At 29.1% G+C, this 17,789-nt stretch overlaps 2 long non-coding RNA genes across 8 annotated transcripts in view; one reads left to right on the top strand and one right to left on the bottom strand.

The window, feature by feature from the left end:
• Positions 1-939: 939 nt before the first annotated feature.
• Positions 940-17,341, bottom strand: LOC107999189 (uncharacterized). Of its 3 annotated transcripts, XR_009830415.1 has the most exons (6): positions 16,916-17,289; positions 9,131-9,728; positions 4,802-5,740; positions 2,194-2,291; positions 1,537-1,999; positions 940-1,466 (listed from the first exon to the last, which is right to left on the bottom strand). It is a non-coding gene; the product is annotated as an uncharacterized LOC107999189 (long non-coding RNA). The 3 variants fall into 3 exon arrangements; XR_009830414.1 differs by having other exon boundaries at positions 1,537-2,291; positions 16,916-17,341; XR_009830416.1 differs by having other exon boundaries at positions 940-1,480; positions 1,537-2,291.
• The window catches only part of LOC107999115 (uncharacterized), a 31,877-nt gene continuing 17,047 nt past the window's right edge, over positions 2,960-17,789 (top strand). The window contains exons 1-2 of one of the 5 annotated variants that reach the window (XR_009830419.1): positions 2,960-3,762; positions 4,060-4,354. This is a non-coding gene — a long non-coding RNA (uncharacterized LOC107999115). The remainder of the gene's footprint in view (positions 3,763-4,059; positions 4,355-17,789) is intronic. The other 4 variants (XR_009830421.1, XR_009830420.1, XR_009830417.1 and 1 more) reach the window with 4 other exon arrangements.

Raw genomic sequence — 17,789 nt, 5'->3', positions numbered from 1 at the left:
TATGAATTCAAAGAGAATAACCTAGAATTTCAGTCATTACATCAATTTAAATACATATTTACTCTACGATAATCGAACAAATTACAATAATCAAAATTCGGATAATCGATGTTTCCACCGTGCTTTATCCCTATGCAAATCCAATAAATATATTTCAACGTTTTTGCCTTCTAAACGGCTTTTAACGTAACTCGATTTGTTCCTGCGCGCTCTGCTTCCCTTTAAAATAAAACGAGAGGATGTAAAAACTAATTGTCGCATTTTCCATTCGAGGGAGAGAAGAGAAAGCGTGGTCGCCAAGAGAACTGGACAAATAGTCTTGCAGGCAAGGATCGGTCATGCTAGTTGGAAGGATTCGTGATCTGTAGGGGGAGAGGAAAAAAAAAAACAAAAGAAAAAAAAAGTAAACACAGCCTGGCTTCTACATTGCGTTGCAGTTTAATTACCGTTGACGCTCGAGTGTGAAATTGTCAGTCACTATGTAACCTCTCTCTTCGCCTCTCTTTTTACATCCCAATTAACTTAAAGCCACGCTCAACGTTCATTTTCTTCCTCTAATCAGACAAATTTTAAATACTAACGATCCACAAGAGGAGGGAAGGGGAAAATTGAAGATGAAACGCTGCGAAGCTGGTGGAAAAATTACTATCGAACATGGCTAAATACGATTTTACGGGGAGAAAGGACCGTTTTGTTTACGTTAAAAGTCGTCTTAAAAGATGGAAAGAAAATTAGTTAGATTTAAAAATTTATTTTTCGATCAATTCAAATTAGTTTTCAACAAACGAAATTGCAAACCAATTTCTCATAATTTAATTAAATAATGGAAAAATACAGAATAATTAGAATTAAATTCACGCAATAAAAATAAAAATTCTATTCATAAACAAAATTAGAGTATTTATTAAATCAAATTATCTTAAAATAATAACTGCAATGTATATTTGAACAATTTAATAACAATAAAAAGAATACATTCATGATTATAATAATAGATTTTTTCCAATATTAGATAAGAATTATTTACGAGAATACATTTATTTCCACATTAATAATTAATTTTTACATTTAAATCCATAAGAATATATTGTGACGAAGTATATTATAATCAATATGAGTACACTATATATATCAAATAGAACATCCGTAACACGCGAAACACGATATGGGAGAGTCTGCTAATCGATGTCGGATTAATAGATTCGTGTTTCTCAAATGGACATGCATACATGGCCGTGGTATTACCTTGCTCGTAAAGGAGGCCAGTATCCGCGGGGATAATCGATGGTTACCTAGATCTTAATCAAAATTGGCGTTTGTAATGGGAGAAATCCAAAATAGGAAGTCTGTGAATAGCAAATGGATCCTGCACAACTGCCATAACTACAAATAATCCTTCGATTCGTGTTTAGATGGATTCTTAATGAACTTCTCTTCCTTTATTCAAAATATTTCTCGTTAATATTCTGAAATTATTTTTCTATCGTTAAAATTAATATTTACTTTCGAAATTATTTAAATATATCAAATTATTACCATTTTGAATAGACAACGTTATTAAAGTGATTCAAAATCGTTGAATTTGAGAAAAGACAGCCGTTTCCTTCCTCGAGTCGTCACCGTTGAGATGAAATCCAAGAGGAATCGTTCGATTTCACGGGATGAAAGGAATAAGTTTGAACGACGAGAGATGGCCAAGATCGAATCCCCTTCGTGAAGGAAACTTGGCCCGTTTGCACGGTGAGAATGAAGGAAGAAGGCGAGGAAATTACGTGTCAGCTGATCATCAAAGATTCCGCTCATGCGAACAGACGGTAAAGACTTTTGCCATCTGTACAAGCCGTCACGCGTTTCGATGTCATTAACAACTTTATGATTTTCCTTAACGCTTTAGATAATTGTATCAAAATATTTCGAACAATTTATATTTTTTCTTATAAATTCGTCACTAAAGGAATTCACAATTTTTGCTCTAACTATGCTTACTCACAGACATAACCTAAAAAAAGTAAGTAGTTAAAAATTTCCAATAAAGTTACTTTAAGTAATTACGTATTAAAATGCTTAAATAATATTTATTTATAGCTATAATTATATAATTAATCCTCTCATCATAATCTCATTATAATTCGTTTGACATTGCAATTATTTGACATTATTATTATATTTTAAATAATAAATTATTAAAGTAACTCATCGAACTGTCCTAATGTGCTAATCCTTATACATTCGCTAGAATTCACAATTTTTGCTTTAACTGTACTTGCTCGTAAGTAGACTTGGGTATTAACCTAAAAAAAAAGTAACTAGTTAAAAATTTCGAAAACAATTTTTAATTTTAATTAATTATTTATTAAAATGCTTAAATAACATTTATTTAGTATTATAATATTATAGCTATTATAATTGATCTGTTTTTTTATATAATTTCAGTTGTTTGGCATTAGAATAAATTATTGAATTAACTTCTCGAAGTAACTTTATTCATAATTTAGATTATTAAATTTTATTCATTACTGCTCACAAATATATCTTAACCTGTTTAAAAGACTAAAATTGATAAATAAATTCTTGGAGATAAACCTTCTCGAAATAAAAATTTAAATTTTTGTGAATATTCCAAATTACCAAAAGAATTGAAAATTAAAAAAAATTATAAGAATTTTGAATGAAATTTAATTTAAATAAAATCTATTCAAGATTATTTCTCCTTATAATAACATAATATTACGCGAATCGAAGAAAAAATATTTGGAAAAATATTTTTGGAAAAGTATTTTTTTCAAGATATAATTGTAATTTGTCTCTCTTCTTCTCAATTAAATTTATTGGATTTCGAACTTTTCAATCGATTATTACGTCAAATATAATTATACTTCTCCAATTTCGAACACTTTTTCAATCTTTTGTTTCAAATGTACACTTTTTGAAATTTATCATTCATTTGCAATAAAAATGAAAATAAGAAGAGAAAATAATGATAAAATTATATGAGAAATAATGTTGCGAAGATTGGTTCAATGATGAGATATACCAACTGTATAAATTAACCATGAGATTACATGTTTCATATCGTATTCGCGAATAGAATCAAGCAAAAGCTCGACGTTGATAGACGAAGTTTATATTAGGAAAGTTTTTACGTTTTCCATCGAGCTAGGCTCATCTGTTTTATCTGTTTCCTCAATATAGTGTCGTGACTCGTTCATATCGATCACAAAAATATAAATTATTTGGTTAAAAATATCATCACGTAATTCATCTAAAAATCTCTCTAAAAATGTTCGATTTGTTTCTTTATTACAAATTAAAAAAAAATCTTAGTTACGTTTAGAAAGTTTATTTCTATCTTTGAATTGATTCTTCAAATCAGAATTCTACATCGTTAATATCATTTTTCTTAATTTATCATTTAATGAATGAATTAGTTCTTTTTTAATGAGTGTGAATTTCTTGTTACATGTGATTAGAATAATATAAATACGTGTCGTTAATTATTGAAAAACTTTTTTAAAAAAGAATTTCCATACAAAATTAATAAAATATGTTGAAATTGAAAAAGAAGAGATGTTATGGAATGGACAATATAGCATTCGTTTCTTTCTGTTGGTCAGAGTGATCGATGAGGGTTCTGAATCTCTGTTTCATCCTTTTGTGGATGCATAGAGGTTAATAAATCAAAGAAATATATTAGAAACGTGAGAAGTTTTCTTTATCTATCTATTTAATCATTTATTTGAAAAATGTTTTGTATTTGAAAAGGTATATAATTACTTTCATTAACTCTTAATTCTCTTGTAATAAATAAAAAATCTTTATGAAACAATTAAAATATTAAATTTTCAAAATTTATAATTTCATTATGTGAATTCAATATCGAATTTAAAATTGTGATTCAAATATATTTATTTCGATCAGCATTCCTATTATTTATTTTACAAATATTCGTAATTATATTAAAACAGCGAAACATTAAGATTTCAAATTTGATTCATAAATGAATAAATTAATTACAATTCCTAATAAATATTTCCATTTGCTTCTCGTAATTTACACAAGTGCTCCAGAGGACAGCACAGGACGAGTACAAATCGACAAGTTTTGCTGGTCGTTTAAGTAAGAGGCCGTTCTGGCAATTGTTACGATCGTTGATATCGAGTTACACTTCGTATGTGTACACTGTGATCTCACACATGCGCAGTTGTTGCTAAAGCATCCGTGACATAGAACGATCAGGTTAAAGTTCTTGCCAAACTCTCATTAGACACGAGGAGAGGGATAGCGAGAGATTAACAAGAAAACAGATAAAACGGATGGAACGAAGAAAAGAGAGAAATGGATACGGATGAAGAACGTATGTATTTTTATATGTATGTATTAAATATATTTTTAACTTTTTTTATCTTAATTTCTTGTCCCTATTTTTCAAAAAAATTTCCAATTGATTAATAATAATATTATCGTTATCGTGTTGAAGCGTGAAAAAATTATTTACATTAAATAATCTCGTTATTTAAAATTTTGCAATAATTTTCATTTCTTTTTTTTTTTTTTTTTTTTCATTATCTACACACTTTTTTCTATCGTAATTATATATTTATAAATAACGATAATATAACAAATAATTGTAATTTCATCATCATTTAATATTTCATTTCCAAAAGATACAAAGTAAATTTTCATGTAGAATAATTTATAAAAATTCTTGGATCGATTATAATTTTAATATAAAATTTATTACAAATTTCGATAGAATTATTATCGAAATATAAGCAAAATATGTGAGTATTTCAGTACTTACCGATATTTTATAATTCGTGTTATATGCGTTGATTTATCATCTTGTTGAAAATAATAGTCAAATTAATTGCACTCAGTTTTCAGATTTTCTCGCTAAATTATTTCATGTTTGAAATATAACGATATAAAATTAATTAAGAGAATAATATTTTGTACGATAATTATCGATTATCATAACAGGTAATGGAAAAGGTAGAGGAATAATTTTTAACAAATAATCTGGAAACACTTTGTCGTTCAATTAATTTTATCACGATCGACGATAAGAAGAAATCAAAAGCAGATAATTTCTAATTTACTAAAAATTTATTTTTATCACATATAAAAGTAATTTACATGGCTTCGATACAACGTTTAAAAAATGATTCGTATGTGTTTGAGCAATATTTTAATTGAGTGACAATTAAATTCGATTTACTCGAGGGTAAATCAATTCGTTTCCACACGGTATTTCCTTTCATCATCGTAGCGTTTCATAGTTGGGAAACTGGGTAATATCGTATTTATACGCCATATTGTCGTATGGTTGCTCTGTATGTATCAACGAAAAAACTTGTCCCCTAATAATATTTTAGAAAAAATAATCTTTCGAGAAGTTATCGAGGCAAATTTAACCATTCTTATCCACTACAACGCGTAACTTTTTAAAAATCGTCGAAAATCGTCGACCTTTTTTTAAAAAATTATCCAAGATATAAGATAAAATTATGGAAGATCTAAGTCACGCAGCTATTTTACAATACATCGTGGCTTCTCACGTTTCTTCTTGAATTTTTTACATTGCGGACACTACGGATTATCCCTTATTCTCGTTTAATTATTTCATTACAATTTTATACGAGTATTAATAAACTTACAATCATATCTCGCTTAAATTAATTAAATCAATTCTTAAAAATACTTTCTAATTTAGCTCCGCGAGCCAAAGGATAGATTTTGTCTGAAACAGAATTGAAAATCAATTGTAACATGGTATAAATAATAAATCTTACATTTTAAATCATGATCATATAATATAAAAAAATATAAGAAATAAAAATTTTCCTATCAAAAATCCATTCAGAAAAATAAAAGAAACTATATCATTGAATATGCTTTTTATTTTATCTCGATCGATTACCAAGATACAACTATTCAAAGTGTCAAGTTGAAAATTATGAATGGACCATATAGTGATCTATATATTTTATGAATATACTATATACATCTCCAGGAATAGCGTCTGTCGCTTGTTGAGTATATAGGGATAGATCAATGAGACAAGAATATCGAGTTAGCGACAAGAACGAAGATAATAACCGATTAAAAATTACATTTCCTTTTATACGACGATATCTCGGGAAACAATAGTCATATCGATTTAAATCAAGATGCGTTTTAAAGGACAAGATTACGCGCTTCTAACATCGTTCATTGGTTCATCGAGCGTTACCATCCTCGAAGTTATAGCGGTTCAAAGTTTTTGTAATTTTAATAGACTTTAATGAAAACGAAGCGATAGATACGTTTATTTCTAGAAAAATTATATACGTTCGATAGAATACACGAGTATGTGACGCAAAGTTTCACAGAATAATTCTGTTTTCATCAAAGTTATTGCGACAATGTAAATATTCCTTTCTCTATATAGTTAGTTTCCATTTCAGAATATAAAAAGGTTAATTTTTGTTTTAATTATTATTGTTTGTAAAAACGAGATTAAAATCGAATACAATTTACAATAATTAAAAAAAGTTGGATGAAAACATCAATGGAAAAGATTTATGAAAAATATTTCGTAGAAGTTTTCGATTTCGAGTAAAATAATTTTTTACTACTACTTTCGCGGCAGGAAGAATTTGAATTTCGAAAGAAAATCGATCAAATCATTTCTTCCTCAAGAAATTTCTTAAATCTCGTTCGACATGAAGGAAGTTTTATCGATGTTGTTGTTTCTCATCTCGCGTTCGTTCGAATTTTAAATTCTCTCCAAAATCTCCATTGACATTTTTTAAAATTATCATCGCGGCTAACAACGTTTATCCGTATACTTTTATCGAAATACGTCGAGCTGTTTGTCGAGAGAGCGAAAGAGAGAGAGAGAGAGAAAGTGGAAAGCCTGTTCTCTATACAGAGCATGTGCTGGCGTGATGTAATTTCTACTCTGGCGAAGGTAGTTCGTAAAATACACGAGTTTCGACATTGTGCGCGCGCGTTCGTCTCGTAAATCCCGTTAGCCTTCCCCCCCGAGAAGTAATTAGTTCTCACGAAATTAGAGCAATAAATTTAATGAAACATACATCCATTGATTGAGATATTTCCACTTTCTCGCTCAAAGAGATTATATATAAAATTCTCTCCTTCGCTGATGGATCTTTTTGAAAGATTTCAGTAAATAATATATCTCTCGAAGAAAATGATTTTATTTGCGAATCCAAAGAAAGATTATTTCAAATAACGCTATAGTTCATTAATTGAAAAGAAACAAAAAATTTTCACGCGGTAAACGTGGTTTAAGATCTGTGGATAATATTTAAAACATGTCTGATACGACGAGGATAAAAAGCGCACAAGATCCCAATCCCCTCTCTTGTTGTTCAATGGCAACTTTGAATCATGTTTTTTGCCTTCGGACTCTGGAGAGTTTCCTTCCAATTCGGTCGAAAACCTTGTAATGTGCTTTGATCCACGCACAGTTTTTTGCTAAGTAAAATTTTTTCTCCAAATTCTCCTCTCTTTTTTTTTTTTTTCACGCTATTCCTTTCAGCCGATGGAAAAGTCCTCTTTCAGAGTAGATTGAATATATTTCCTGTTTCTTATTCTTCTTATTCCTTTTTTTTCTTCCACTTCTTTCTACTTTATATCGATCAAATGTGATGTTAAATTGAACGTGTAATTTTCTTTAATGGTTCGATCGCTAAAATTTGGATGCAATTACAATAATCTGTTTTCTCCGGATGGACAAAATATTTGTTTGTACGATTGTTCGATGCAAATATGGCGGAGGAACTCCGTGAAAAACGTCGAGGGAAATTTATACACGATTTGTTCCAGTGGAGTGGTATGTAAATTTATGGCGCGGGAATATGGTTTAAAAAATTCAAGCCGGCGACACGCGACATTTGAAAACGAATTGAAGTGAGGTACGCGGTTCCCACCATCAATAACATTTATGTTGGCCATGTAAATCCCGAGGCATCGGTTCAAAACGCGAAAATTTCACTGTGTATCTATTTATATACAAGATCGAAAGCGTGTATCGACTCGTCAAGTGGGATATTACGAGAAAATTTCGAGAGTAACGAGTTGCACGAGGTGGAGAAGAAAGGAAATTTTTTGGAATATTATTTAGATAAATATTCGCGTGGATAACATTTTCCGTGAAAAATATTCTCGAACAGAAACAAGAAATCGGTTAACGAATCAAGGTTATAAATTGATGGAATAATTTAATATTGGATTTTATCAATGCACTTTTCCACAAATGTAAATCAAAACATTTACTTTAATCGTTTCTCACATTATTATTGTATCACATGAATTTCGAGAGTAATCAGTCGGTGGAAAAATGAGAAGGAAATTTTTTAAAAATTATTTAGATAAATATTCGCTTAGATAATATTTTTTATGAAAAATATTGTTTTTTTGTTGTACGATGATGAAATAATTTAATATTATATATTTCGTTAATGGTGCACGATTAATAAACAGACGATCTAAGTTTATCGTTTTCCACAATATAAATCGAAACGTCTACTTTAATCGGTTCTCACAGTCGATTATTATTATTATTATTGTATCACGTGAATTTAATCAACCGTGAAAATAATTGTGCTTGGTAGCTTGTTGCGCGGCGAGATACCGATCGACCATAATAAATAAATTTCGCGGTTCTAAATTATTAATTTGCAACCAGTAACGTGCGGCGTGATCGGTTAATACAGCGAGAACGGGTATGGGACGCATCGATCCGTCTTTATCGCGAATAATTAATATTTTTCTCCCCCTCTCTCTCTCTCTCTCTTTCTCTTCGCGGAGTAAATAAAACACACCGTGGAAGAAATATTTACCTCTCATTAAGCATGTATATATATAACGCGTTTCTTGTATCTTTTTCCGTACCAATATTAACTTTCCCTAATTAATTCCAATATTATTTTATTTATCATATTGGATAATCTATTTTCTCTTTTTTTTTCTTTTCTTGCTTCGATCGAAATAATACTTCGAAATAATTCGTATCGAACAATTAAGCATTGTTGTTAATTAAGAATAATGAAAATTTGCAGAATCAACAGATACGATTGTTATACGAAGTTTGCGATAATTATGAAAAAAAAAAAACGATTACCTTGTGTAGACCTCTATGGACGATCACGTTCTGCTCTTGGCGGCGCAGGGGGCGCAGAAGAAGATTAGGACAGCGCCACCACCGAGAATTAAGGCAAGCATAGCCAAGATCGTCCATACGGTGGAGAAGGGAGTGACACGGGTGGACAGTAATCTTTTGGCCGCTGGCAAGTCGACAATCTCATCTGTGCTCAAACCAGATCTCCTCGCCTTGCCGAGCAAGAACTTGAGACGTCTCGATGCCTTCTCACAGGACATATCCTTCTATTTCGCTTGTACTTTTATCAAGATATCTATTTATCGTGTTCCCTTCGTGTTCATCATTGTTTTCTCAATGTTGAAAAAGTTTCTTTCGAAATTTATCCTTCGAAAAATAATTTTTATTATTCGTCGATATGGAACGATGGATTCTTAAAAATTCATACGAGAATTTTAAGACGGTTTCTTTTTAAAGGTTAAAATAGAAAAAAATCTTGATGATGTTTTTCACGGGTTAGTCCAGGATGCGGTCCACCATCTGACAATGACAATGCAAGTGTCTCTGGCCACATAGGGAATGGATGGGATTGTGCTTATCCTCCTTGATCTTCCGTGAAAAACTGTAAACATTTGAAACATTTGTTGAAATATTTGAGCAATTTTCTCACAAGACAAGAATCAAACTAATTCAAAATAATTTAATGTATAAATTTTAAAGGAGAAATGTAAACATAAACATTTCTATGTTCTTTGTTCCTCTCCTCTTTATCCGTCGGTTAATTACATCTTACTTAATTGAACAGATGTTTTTGCCAGAGGCGTCCATTTGAAAAGCTAGTGGGTTTAGAAGAGGATAAAAAGGGAATTGTAACGATCCATCGAAAAACATTAATTCGTATTTAGAATTAAAATGTTTGAAAGTATGAAAATTCCAAAATTTTTATATTAATTAACTAGATTTACGGATATTTCTCATATACTTGTGAATTTAAATATATATAGGATAGTACATAAGATTCAAAAATGTTTTCAAACAATTCAAACAATATTTTCCTTTGCGAAAAACATTGATCACAGAACGCATAGTCTGATAGAGCAGCGTCGAGTTACCTACGAGCGAGCACAAACAAAGCAATATGTGTAATACGGATATGAAATATATATCGAATTGTATCAAAAATATAATAATATTCAATACATCTTCTTTGATCGTGTATTGCTTCGTGTATTGTTTGGACTTGTGCTAACACTCTGATTGCTCGGTATTTTTTTGTTAATAATTCGTAACAAAAGTTTCTGTAAAGGAAAATGTTGTTCGAAATTATCTCAGGAATTTCCAGTTTACGAATGTTCAAATATTTTTGGGACACTCTGTATATTTGCCTGGTTATATTGGATAGAAATCAGCATAAATGGTATTACGGTGAGAAATGTAAACCTAGTATTAATTACATAATGAATGCGACAGATATTCATTTGAAACAAAAATATTGATTAACGATAAATTATTTTTTTTTAAATTTCACGTTATATTATTCTTTTGAGGACATATTAATTACGAATATTCATCATTTAATGTTAAGTTTTTTTTTTAATTAGCGTGATTATTGATATTCATTGATTGTGTCAGAGGAACAGAAAGATTCAATTATTTCATTCGTAACGAAGTAAGTAATTTGATTATTTGAATGGCATGCTCATCCGAATTACATTACTTACGGTATGCAGCGCGTACGAAAGGCAAAAGTTTATTAATTTAAAACAGGCGATTTACCTGTTAATTAGATTAAACTCGCCCAAAGCTTACAAATTTCCCATTTTCCTATTAATTAAATCGTCATCACGATTATTTGTACACGTGTATTTTGTATAAATTATAGATCATAGATATTTTATTTAATCTTTAATTATTATTGTCATGCGATCGAGCTATTAAAATTTTATAAAAGTTAATATTAAATATTTAAATGGAATAAAAATTGATTCTATTTTCTACTTTTACAAAGTTAAAAAAAAAATGAATGTCTAATTCTTGTTTAGAAAATCATATTATATAAAATCAATATGTTTTTTTTTACTACATTTTATAAAAAAACAACAAATATGGAAAATAATTTTTTAGGTTAGAATAGATTTGTTTAATCTAAAATATTTTGGATTTATATCTTATTCCTTTTCTCTTTAACGTTAGACAACGAAATTTGTTAAAATAATGGATTTCACACTTTCATCGAAAACATGAAAATGTTTTTAAAATTAATATTGCAATTTTTCGAAATAGAAATATATTTACTTTCGCGATTTTAATTACGATTACATTTATATGTAATAAAATACGAATTCATAATAATATTTCGATCTTTCATTCAAATAACTCCACAGCTATTCAAATATTCCAAAAAAAAGTTCGCTTTAAAATATCGTAAAATGAAATTCAATTAAATTTTTGACGAGCAGAGGATCAAAATCCCGAAGGTATTATAATCGATCGTTCTTTATGAATAATTCACGATAATTTAAAGAAAAGTGAACATGGTGACTATTTTTTTTCCCCCAGAAAAATTTTACTAGGCGTTCTCCATAGAAATAAACGAACTTTTTTTTCTCCTTTCCCTTCCTTTAGTGCCAATGCCTCCGTGGTGGATCACCGTCGTTCTTATACACAGAATTACCGAGCCACTATATTCAACGCCCGCCCTCTTGTGATCCTCTTTTCGCGACGCGAACTTTAAATTATAGTTATCGCCGCCAGGGGGTCTTTTTTACCTGAACGTTGAATAGCTCTGACTCACGGTGAATTGCCTTTCGTTTCGTCGAAAAAAAAAAAAAGAAAAAAAAAAGAAGTGGACTGCACTCATGCAAATGACACGCGAGCATGCTAGTTGCATGCACTTTGATTTCTTTTTCCTCCAAAGATTTTGATGATTAGGTATTACGATTTCGTGGACATGAATATGCTCGAAATTATCGAGATTAGATGGAAGGATTCTTTCGGAAACGTAACGTAAAGCAAACTAAAATATATCGAAAGTGAAGGATCTCGTGTCTTTCGTATTTCCACGATTATATAAAGATGGAGCAAAGACTTTTTTTTATAATTTTTTGATATAATATTGAGAATCTTGCTTGTATACTCGATGGTATTATTTTACTTGTGAAAGTTTCTGTTCGCCAATCCAATATTTTCTACAATATTATTTGGGACAAGTAATACGATGAAAAAGCGTGAAACGATTACCGATTTAAACTTATAATAAAGGTACGTAATACGATGAACGTTTGAGAATTAAAAATTTTTTAATTCTAGATTAATAATTCTCATAAATAACTTTTCCCTTATAACGATTTTCTTTGTTTGCAAAGTCATTAGCGAGATACGAAACTCGAATAACTTTTATTCGAAAAAAGTTTCCTCTTCTACTTTCCAGTAATACCAGCAGGTATATTCAAACTCGATGATTTTTATCGGTCAATTCTCTCTCTGTACAGAGTATAAGCGAAAAAACTCTAGAATGTCTCTCTTTTTAATCTAACTATCTTCTTTGGAAATTAAAAAAGGAGTTAGTTTAAACAAAAAGATTTGGAAATTTTATCATTAATATATAATCTTATTTTATATAAATTAATTTTATTGTGTTTAATGTGTACTTGGAAAAAGTCTTTTGATCAAAAGTTATTAATTTTTTAAAATCGATGAAAATTTTATTTTTTTCTTTTTTTTTTATACCAGAAATCTTTTAATCATTTTTCTATTACAATTACGCGATCATGATTTATATAATCGGCAAAAATTTAACCAAAACAATACATAAGAGATACAAAAGTAAAATTAATTAAAAATATTTTTCTTATTTTTTACTTTCTCTTTTATTCTATTTCTCCTTTGAGAAATTTGTCCAAACTTAATCTAAAAATTATTAACTCTTGCAATTATTTTCAAAGAAATTTATAAAGCAAGTTTATCATATATATTTATTCAATTTTTTTTCAGAAGGTTTGCAGAAATTTTTTTTTTAATACAAAATATAATTATTTATAAATCACTCGAGAAAAGAAAACTCGGGATGATTTTTTAAATTAAAGATTTGATAACAAAGGGAATATTTTCACGTCAACACGTTTTCTTTTTTCGAGTATAATTTATTATAAAAAATTATTATTGTAAAAAAAAAAGAATAGCTATATGATGCACTGATTCATTTTGTTTTAAAAGCATGAAAGAAACATAATGACAGTACGAAATAGGTACGTTTTTAAACGTACGTGTCTTCTCAAAGAAGAATCTAATATCGAATAATAACCATGCGCAATATCAAAGAAAATTTTATCTGTAACGAATATATTTATCGTTGAACGTGCATTTTTATTATTTATACCGTTTAAAAAATCCTGAATTTCGAGACTTGTGATGAAAAATTTCAAAGTCACATCTTTCGATCGATCTCTGTAAATTACGAAATACACGATATGTAGATATACTAGATAGCGATAAAACGAGAAAAAAAAAAAATGGGAAAATATTTTTAAAAAAATTTGTTCGAATGATCAGAATACACGATAAAGATAAAACAAAAATTTGTTCGATTCTATAAATTATGTATCAAACGACCAAAATACACGATATATAGATATATGATTATTAGATCGATAAAACAAGAATTCGTTCGACTCGTAATATATTGGAACAAAAAAAAAAAAAAAAAAACGAGAAAATATTTAAAATAAAATTTGCTCGATTCCCAAATGATCACAATACATACGAGATATAAATGCGATAAAACGAAAATTTGTTCGATTCATCGTGTAAATTTCGACCAAAATACAATTATATTATATTATACACAAGAAAACGAAAGGAAGATATCAAAAAATATATTCGAAGAGGGAATCGTTCGCTACAATCGTTAGGGAAAAAAGATGACGAGAACGATTTGTTGCAATTCATCGCGCTTTTTTACTCGCGAGGCTTACGTGCGGATTTCTCTTCAGTTAACCTAACTCATTCTTCGGATGATTACGCCCCACGCTTTACACGGAACCCCTTTTACGCGCACTCCAACTCGGCTACATCGACCTTCGTAATTACATCGAGGAGAGATTCGTTACCCGCCGTACTATCGTACAAATTACCCGATAGAATTTATCGTGCCATTTTTCCTTCGAATTTTCGTGCGAACGTGACAACGATCATCTCTTCTAAAACTTCTAAATAGTGTATCAAGAATGTAAAATCGTGTGTGAAATTGAACGAATTTCAGAGGAAGGTTATATATTGGACAGCTATACTCGGGGATTTGATTCTTTCGGAAATTAAATTTCTTCAGATAGACGAAGATAAGAATTATCGTAGTATTTATTTAACGTTTTATTTTTCAGAGAGATGCAAAAGTTGGAATGGAAAGTAACTTGACGTTTTGTTATCTTGGAAACGGTTGGGAACATCGTGAGAATCTTTCTAAGGAAGGGCAGGGGTGATAAGGGGACGAAAGAGGAACAGTGGTGCACTTTAACTTCGAAATTTTGAATCGAATGCATATCTAAATGATTCGAACTTCTTGCCATTCTTATATGCTTTTTATTCTTTTTCTGAGGAATAGTTGTTATGTATTTTACAATAGTCCTGTTCGTGGTATGAAAGTATCTATAGAGAAGATTCAAATTATTTTAAAATTTTTATTTGAAATTTTTACATTTATCTTCTAGAAATTAGAATTAATAAGTAATTCAATCAATTTATCGATTAATTCTAAATGTTTCCAATTATAAACTCGATTATTCATATCGTTTTTTATTATTTATTTGGATTTCAAATTGGAAACGAGAATTCGGATCTTTTTTTTAAATTTTGAAGAGTTTCGAGATTTCGAATAATCAATCTCCACTTTTAACATCTATGCTATGGAGAATCATAATTACACAAATTGCGAACAAATTATTTCAAAAGTCGATCAACCTTGTTTCGATCATATATTTGATTATTCGCAATATTCTTGTTGAAATTTGTGGAAAATTCCACAGTTCATGCCTTTATATAATTATTATTTTATCCATATATATTATAAGTTCATCATTTAGATATGCGTTATTACCATTTTATTGAATAATGTATGCATAATTTTTTAAGTAATTTTCCCATTACCTATTCGGCAGATTCGATAATTTTCATTTCATAAATTTTCAGTTTTTACAAGATAACTAGTTCATTCAATTTTCTGTCTTCGAAGAAATTTTCTGAAAAATCCAATAAATAGAAGAAAAATGGTACAACTCTTTTACACGCATGGAAAAATTTTAAAATTTAAAAAAAACAAATTTCCATTCATCTAAATGTTTTTATAATTTTTTTTATAGATTTTGATTTAATAAAGAAATAAATCAGAGAACTCTAAATAAATATGGAATCTTTTTCTATTTACTTCGTTCCTGAAGAAGAATTCAATTTTCCATTGTGCATCAAATTTTCTGTGTAAGTAATAACTTTTCAGAATTTATTCACCTTTTAAAGCAACCCACATGTTGGAAAACATTGTAGCGTAAATTTAATCTAACCTAACCTGATCATCAAATTTTTAAATTTAGTTTTTTTTTTTATGAAAAAGTTATTATTTTATATATATATTCTATCTTCTAAAGAAATATCGTTTTCTTTTTTAAATGTACAATTTTCTCTCTATATGCAATTTTTTCGATGATTACGTTTCATATTTATAAGAAAGTTCTATTATTACATACTCTCACCATTTATTTGATTTCATTGTTAATTATGACTAATTTGATGCATAATTATGATTAATTAATTACATAATTTGATGGAGATAGAAAATAGGAAAGATGGGGAAGAAAATAGTGAAATGAAATAGATTCTAGAATCGCATTAACTATAATTGTATTAAGATTAAAATTAGGAAGTCGTACAAAAAGTATTTATTCTTGGATCGTGACATCGGAATAATGTTTGTCTTAATATTTCTATTTCGTTGTATGAGTATTTTAATTTCAATTCAATTTTGAAATCAAATTATCTTATGCACATTAAATTTATATTGTAGAATGAAATGAATGTAATGAAATTCTTTTTATCGATCTTATCATTTAACGGGAAAAAAGATAGAAATTTTAATTTTTCATTTTTCACACAAAAATTTTATAGGAGCATCAAGTGAAGAAACATCAGGTGTCAACTTTTATCGGGAAGAGAATCAAATTAAACATAAATGATGCATAATATACGTAAAATTAAAAATATTCCTTTTTGTTTATTCTCTATTCAAAACTTCTTAATAAAATTTATTAGCTACAAAAATGTTATTAGCTAAAATTATTAATTTCTAATATCTGAAATTATTATCATTGAGAAAAGAGGAAATTTTAGAAATCTTTTACTTCCAATAACAAAAAAAGGTATCAAGATTTATACGAATTATTTTTTAATTTCACGAGAGTTAATAAAGTTCACATATTTTTACCTCGTAGATATTCATCAAAATTTCAGATCTTTATTCGAACTTTCTAGACTGACTGGAGACATAAATCATGGCAAAGTATGCCGCAGTAACTCGATGTCCGATTTAAATAACTTTCTTCATCAAGAAAACATCTTATGTAAACATGAATCAAGAAGATACAATCATTCAAATAAATTTATATTCTAGAATAAAATGTTTAACTTAATCCAAATCCATGTTTCTTCAAGATTAAAAAAAATATCATTTATTATTGAACAAAATACAAGATGATCAAAATAAATAGTGAAATTTCTCAAAATTCGACAAAATTACACAGATAGAACTGTTACGAACAAACTTACTCGTGACAAATCACCGCAATCATCTTTGCGCGTAAGCAACCAATCCCACGAAGCAATTCACATCACAAAGAACGAAAACGTAATGATGCGTTTTCAAAGAAGAAGAAGACACAACACTTGCTTCGATTATATTCTATTATTGTACATATATTTATCAATTTACAACCATCGTTGCAAATTAAGTAAAAATAGTCATGTTACGAAAGAGGAAAAGAGAGAGAGACATTAAAGAAAAGTAAAATGGACGTATTTATAATATCGTTCGATTTAACCACGTAGCTGGGTATCGAATATCGTTCGAGCAACCACGTGTCAATCTTGACGCAGAGGTACACCGCATACCGCATTCTCGACGGACGCCAGGACGCTTACTGCCGCGGCTGTGACTAGTAGCGACGCTTTATGGGTTACGATTTCCCCTCGACCTCGCTTGACTACCCTCTCCGCCACTACCCCCTCTTGTTGTTGAAATACGGATCGTGGAGCATGGATAGGATAAAATTTAGTAGTCGAAGTTAAGAATAAAGTTATTTCGATAATTTATTATTCGAAATATAAAATAACCGCACATAACTATGCGGCAAATAATCGAAGTTGTAGAAAAAAGTGGATCAACTAGGTACGAATAAATATTGTTCGAGCATTTTATAAATAAAATTATTTAAGTAATTACTTAAAATAAGTTTATTCGAAATTTTTAACTAGTTACTTTTTCAAATTAAGTTAATGCCCAATTCTGTTACAGGATTTAAACTTCGAATCGAAATTCGATAAAATTCGAAGATTTTTTATAGTTCGAATATCTTCGATATCAAAATTTTCGACAATGATAATTTTAATTTTGAAAATTAAGTAATATACATAATTATATATT

The sequence above is a fragment of the Apis cerana genome, linkage group LG6 (assembly GCF_029169275.1).
Source record: "Apis cerana isolate GH-2021 linkage group LG6, AcerK_1.0, whole genome shotgun sequence".
NCBI classification, from domain to species: Eukaryota; Metazoa; Arthropoda; class Insecta; order Hymenoptera; family Apidae; genus Apis; species Apis cerana.
This window is presented reverse-complemented; position numbering and strand designations above follow the sequence as displayed.